We start from the raw sequence: 7114 nt of genomic DNA, 5'->3' as shown, positions 1-7114 counted from the left end.
AGGCACATTTTACCGGTAGGTGGTCTTGTGTCGCGATATCGTTGTTCACCTTGAGTTCGAGGTCTGACATGGTTCAAATGCTAAAATCATTTCCGCAGAACATACTAATGTACATGTGCTGTGAATATGTAAGTCTATCACTAGCTCTTCAAGGTGTTCTGTTTTTTTTTTTTTTTCCCCCTGAACATGAGTGCATTAATGTAACCCTACATAATTTGAATGAAATGCTTTTGATTGCCAAGAGGCCAGTGCGAGAAGCTTTCAGTGACTACTGTAACAGAATATTTTCGCAAACTTGCATACAAAATCCAATGAAATACTGGTCATATGTGAAAGAAGTCGCTGTTATAACGTCAAATTTAACAAATATATTTCCGAACGACACAACACATATAAGTCACAGAGTAAATTGACAAGCAAGACATGTGTACACGTTAGCATTCGAATGAGCACTGAGTCCCAGTCTAGCGGCCGCTGCTCGGCTGGCCGCTTAGGTGGCGCAGCTGCTGCATGGCTGGCAGACAGCGCCACACCTAGAGGACGCATGTAATTGCGCGGCGGCGCTTTGAATGATCAGCGAGTCACAACACTTTTCCCCCCTTTAAAATTGTTGCACTGGTCTTGATGGAGGTGTCCTGGAGATGGCTAACATCCATAGGCGTTGTTTGACTCGCCGTAAAGTCTCGAGGAGGAGGCTTCCCGTATGGATGAGAGTGTCCCCGATGATAACGGGTTGAGATGACAGGAGATGTAGGGGTTGAATCTGCTGGGGCCCCATGCACCAATCTGCCCATTGCGGCAAGTCCAATTGATATGACAGGAGACATGGGTGATGTGTCGGCGTCCATTGGAGGAGGAGGCAAGTAGATTTGCTCTGACAGAGGATAGTCATCTGGTTCCTGCATGGGCACGTCTCCTGGTGGCGTCCGTTCTTGTGCTGGCATCGCGATGACGGTGAGAGGGCTGCGTTGTGAGTATTGAGAGATGCCAAGATCCCGAGCGTCAGGTAGAGCCGAAGGTGGTATAGCGGCATTCGGAACAGGCGTTGCCGGCACACGAGGCCGAAGCTGGTCCGAATGACGCACTGCAACACCCGTGTCCATCTGGATTTCATATAGGCATCTGCCACGGTGTCGTAAGATGCAGCCCGGGCTCCATTTTGGCTGCCTGCCATATCCCCGTACCCAGATGAGGTCGTCAGCGGTGAACCAGCCAAGTGAAGGCACCCGCGGCCGTGAGGTGGAAGGCTGCAGAAGATGAAGTAGCATGCGGGGCTGTTGGCCATGTAAGAGCTCAGCTGGGCTGTGGTTGCCCATGGGGGTGAAACAGTAAGACGCCAGAAACTGGAGAAGTGCATTGTCAGCAGCAGAAGAAGTTGGAAGTTTCTGCATCTGAGCCTTAAATGTGCGGACCAGTCGTTCAGCCTCACCGTTGGATTGTGGATGGAACGGCAGGGCCGTGACATGCATAACGCCGTGATGAGCACAAAAATCCGCAAATTCGGAAGAGGCAAATTGCGGACCATTATCAGTAACAAGAGTTAGGTGTCAATTATGAGGAGCCAGTAAGTACCTAAAAAGGGTCCCGCAAAGTCAGCATGAATGCACTCCCAGGGCTTCTCAGGTGAAGGCCACGGTGACAAAGATGACTTCGGGGCAGCGGCCTGTGACACACAAGGGCCGCAGGCAGTGACCATGCGTGCTATTTCAGAGTCGATGCCAGGCCAGTACACATGACGGCGCGCCAGAGATTTTGTGCGAGACACACCCCAGTGCCCTTGGTGAAGGAGGCGCAAGACCGAAGCACACAAAGATGCAGGTACCACGACACGCGGCAAAGCATTGTCAGTGGAGAGGAGGACAACACCATCCCTAGCCATGAGGCGGTAGCGCAAAGCGTAGTAGTTCCGCAACGGATCAGGAGTCTTAGCGGACGGGTGATCTGGCCAACCCTTCTGAATACAGCATAAAACCCGGGTAGAGGGTAGGGTCAGAACTCGTAGCAGCTGCCAGCTGTCCCCAGTGATGGGGAACCCGTCCACAACCCGCTGCTCGGCAACATCCAGGTGGAAACACAAAAGTTCATCCCTATCGAATGCCTGATCAGGACCCATGGGAAGGCGAGACAGAGCATCAGCATTTGCATGTTGAGCCATTGGCCAGAAATGAATCTCATAAATGAAACGAGACAAGTAAAGAGCCCAACGCTGGAGGCGGTGTGCAGCCTTGTCAGGAAGTGACGTTGATGGATGAAACAAGGAAACAAGTGGTTTGTGATCCGTAACAAGATGAAATTTTGAGCCATAGAGAAAAACACCAAACTTATGAAGAGCATAAATAATGGCCAGAGCTTCTTTTTCAATTTGAGAATACTTTTGTTGGGCATCTGTGAGCGTTTTGGAGGCATAAGCAATGGGTTGTTCCAAACCGTCAGAAAAACGGTGCGCAAGGACTGCACCGACCCCGTATTGAGAGGCGTCTGTGGCAAGAACAAGATGTTGGCCAGGTTGATAAGTAGCCAGGCACGGGGCCTGTTTCAGCATAGTCTTCAATTTCTGGAAAGCCGCATCGCATGACGCGAACCAGTGAAAAGACACGTTTTTATGCAACAGGCGATGCAACGGCTGAGCCACCGAAGCCGCAGACGGTAAAAACTTGTGATAGTATGCTATTTTCCCCAAGAAGGCCTGCAGTTCCTTAACAGATGTAGGGCGAGGAAGGGCATCGATTGCAGCGACAGTTTGCTGAAGCGGACGAATACCCTCCCGAGAGAGTTGAAACCCCAAGTACATGATAGATGCCTGAAAAAATTGTAATTTCTGAAGATTACACTTAAGACCGGCAGTCTGTAAGACATGAAAAAGTGTGCAGAGATTTTGAAGATGTTCTTCAGTGGTAGAGCCAGTGACAACAATGTCGTCCATGTAATTGATACACCCAGGGACAGGGAGCAATAATTGTTCCAAGAATCGCTGAAAGAGAGCAGGGGCGCTAGCAACCCCGAATGGCAATCGTTGGTATTGATAGAGGCCGAAAGGTGTGTTAAGGACCAGAAACTGCCGGGAAGCAGCGTTGAGAGGAAGTTGATGATAAGCTTCTGACAGGTCAATTTTAGAAAAATACTGGCCTCCAGGAAGTTTAGTGAACAGTTCTTCAGAACTGGGCATAGGGTAAGTGTCGATGAGGCATTGAGCATTTACAGTGGCTTTGAAATCGCCACAGGGACGAATATTACCATTTGGCTTAGCAACGACAATGACAGGAGAGGACCACTCACTGGAAGTGACAGGAAGCAAGACCCCTGAAGTAGTGAGACGATCCAGCTCCCATTTTACCCGATTACGAAGGGCCACAGGAATGGGCCGAGCCCAAAAAAACTTAGGCCGAGCAGTGGGTTTGAGTGTGATATGAGCTTCAAAGTCGTTTGCACGGCCTAACCCAGGGGAAAAAAGGGACGAAAATGTCGTCGACAAGGAATCCAGTTGGGCATAGGGAATAGCATCAGAGACAATATTGACAGAGTCATCTATGGAGAACCCAAAAACGCGAAAGGCATCGAAACCAAAAAGATTTTCTGCATTGCTCTGGTTGACCACAAATATGGGAACAGTGCGAACGATGGATTTGTAAGATACCTCAGCAATAAACTGTCCCAAGAGAGAAATCTTCGGTTTATTGTACGTCCGTAATTGCCGAGTGACAGGTGACAGGAGTGGAGAACCCAACTGAAGATACGTCTGAGAATTAATTACAGTGGTAGCAGAACCGGTATCCACTTGCATGCGAACATCTCGACCAAGGATTTGGACAGTGAGGAATAACTTCCCTGAAAGGGAAGAAGTGCAATTGACAGACAACACAGAATCAGAATCAGCGTCATGTTCATGAACATCATGTATGCGGTCGGATTTGCAAACGGGAGACACATGACCTTTCTTTTTGCAATTGTGACACACAGCCCAACGTTGGGGACAATCCTCGCATGAATGTTTCGTAAAACACCGCGGACATGAAGGAAGTTGCCGGGGGTTTTGCTGCAGTTTCTTAGCGGGTTGTTTATGGCTAGGCCGAGGCTGCGCGTGGGAGCGCACTGCGGCCACGTTGGCCGGAGGGGACGCGCCGCACATGTCGTCAAGAGCGCACAGAGGTTGTATTTCCCCGACATCACCCCACGCCTCTATTTGCGCCCCAGCGGCGCGAGAAATTTCAAAAGACTGCGCAATGTAGAGAACTTCATCTAGAGTCAGATTCGCCAACTGAAGGGCACATTGCCGAACTTCTTTGTCGGGCGCCAACTGGATAATAGCATCCCGTACCATGGAATCGGCATAGGATTCTTTGTGAACGTCAGTAACAAATTGACACTTTCGACTGAGGCCGTGAAGTTCAGCAGCCCAAGCGCGATAGGATTGATGTGGCTGCTTTTGACAACGATAAAAGGCAACACGAGAGGCTACCACATGCATTTGCTTTTGAAAATAGACAGACAGAAGTGAGCACATTTCAGCAAAGGACAAAGATGCAGGATCCTTCAAAGGAGCCAATTGCGACAACAGCCGATACATTTGAGGTGAAATCCAGGAAAGGAACAGAGACTTACATGGTTGTTTGTCCGTGACACGAAATGCTAAGAAGTGCTGTCGAAGACGTTTTTCATAATCAGACCAGTCTTCCGCCGTCTCATCGTAAGGAGGAAAAGGAGGTACAGCCAACGACGAGAAACGCCCCGCATTTGACGCCGCGATGAAATCGCGAATCGCTGCTGTTAGAAGCGTTTGCTGTTAAAGGAGATTTTGCAATAGTTGCTCGGCAGTAGCCATGGAACCCTGTGGGCCAACGTTGAAAAGGAAAAATCCACTACCTCGTCGCCAATTGTTATATTGTCAAATTTAACAAATGTATTTCCGAACGACACAACACGTATAAGTCACAGAGTAAGTTGACAAGCAAGACATGTGTACACGTTAGCATTCGAATGAGCACTGAGTCCCAGTCTAGCGGCCGCTGCTCGGCTGGCCGCTTAGGTGGCGCAGCTGCTGCATGGCTGGCAGACAGCGCCGCACATAGAGGATGCGCGTAATTGCGCGGCGGCACTTTGAATGATCGGCGAGTCACAACAGTCACTATCAGTGGCACCCATCCTAATTTTGAGACATTCATGGATGACACAGGAACTGAAATTGAGGATGGTAAAAGAATCAATACTGAACTTCATTTTCAAATGTTGCTTTGCTAAGGAAGATACAGATGTACTGCCCCAATTACTTCTCACACGTTTGGAAATATGAATGATACAGATATTAGTGTCAGTGGCATTGACAAACAGCTAAAATTAAACATGTCACCAGGGTCTGATGGGATCTCTGTTACATTCTGTACAGAATTTACAGCTGAGTTAGCCTGATTTTTAACAATAACATGCAATATCCCTTGAACAATAAATCCTGCCCAGTGACTGAAAAAAAAGGACAGGTAGGAACAGTCTACATGAACAGTAACAGAACTGATGCACAAAACTATCATAAAATCTCACTGGCATCCATCTATTGTAGAATCCTGTAGTGTCTTCTGGGCCCAAATGTAATGAGATATTTTGAACAGTATGACCTTCTCCATGCCAACCAGCACAGATTGTGAAAACATGGATCATGCAGATCCTAGCTTGCACTTTTCTCACAAGATGTCCTGACATCCGTGAATTAAGGAAATCAGATGGATGCAGTAGTTTTTGACTTCTAAAAAGTGCGATATTAGCATTATTTAATGAGTTATCGTATGAGTTTTAAGCAAAATTTGTGACTACAATGAAGATTTCTGGGTAAACAGGACACAGCAAGTTATCTTTGATGGAGAGTCATTGATAGAAGTAGAAGTAAATTAAGGTATGCTGCAGGGAAGTAGGTTGAGACACTTGTTGTTCATGTTGTATATTAATTACCTTGCTGACAGTATAAATAGCAACATCAGACTTTTGCAGCTGATTTAGTTATCTATAAAGAACTACTGTCTGAAAAAAAGCTGTAGAAATATGTTGGAAACCTGCTTGAAATATACAAACAAGTAAAATTATGCATTTCTACACAATGAGAAAATGTCATATCCTTTCTCATTAAAATCATTTGGGGTGTACTGCCATGTCATGGTATAAAATACCAAAAGACTTAAAGCTCCATTGCTAGCCCTGTCAGGCCATTCAGTAGTGACTGGTCACCATGTCACCCTCCACCAATGGTGTCATTCAAATGCAATGTGGAGGGGCATAGTGTCAGCAGACTGTCCTCCTGGTCATTGTCAGCTTTCCAGACCTTGGAGCTGCTACTTCTCACTACAGCAAGTTCTCAGTTTCTGTCCTCTCACCAAGGAAAAATCTCTTGTAGTACCAGGAATTGGACTCAAGTCCTCCAAATAGCAGTCAGACACACTGACGACTGAGCTACATAGAATACCAAAATAAACTGATGTTTCTCCTATATCTGTGTCCTCAGACAGAATGGTGAACAATCTGCAATATACGAGGCATACCCAAAAGCAACCAGACTAATTTTTTGGTGGGCAGAGCATTTGTAGTACCATGTTTTGCCACTAGGAGCACATAGAGTGAACATTCCAGAGTCAGTAAGTTGAGCACCATTGCTGAAGGAAGTCGGGACTAGTTTCGGCAGAGTTTATAGTGACAACTATTTTGTGTGATTCCCATTTTTGCTATGGCTGATTTTTGTGAACAGTAAAACTTGGAGGAAGTGGAACAGAAGCTCTTGAAAAAATACCAGTGACCTTATAGGTCAGGCATCCACAGCTAAAAATCTTGTACATAATGTAAAGAACAATCAAACACTTTAAAATCAGAGATGAGAAGTCATCCCATCTGGTAAGTGTCCTGTGACCTGGGTTTCTGGGTGACTTTCCGAATCTGTACTCCTGTCCTTAAACCTCTCCAGTCCTTTTCCTTCACCCCTCTTCCTTCCCCTTCAATCCTGCTGCCAGGAGGAGGAGTCACTGGCTCCAAAAGCTTGCATGTGTTCAAGGTTGACATCTTCAGGGAATGTAACACAAAACTCTTTGAAAAAGTGAAAAAGTATAAATTTTCCCCTTCCACTTGTACTTCAAACAACGAC

This window comes from Schistocerca nitens, chromosome 2 (genome assembly GCF_023898315.1).
Source record: "Schistocerca nitens isolate TAMUIC-IGC-003100 chromosome 2, iqSchNite1.1, whole genome shotgun sequence".
NCBI lineage: Eukaryota > Metazoa > Arthropoda > Insecta > Orthoptera > Acrididae > Schistocerca > Schistocerca nitens.
This window is presented reverse-complemented; position numbering follows the sequence as displayed.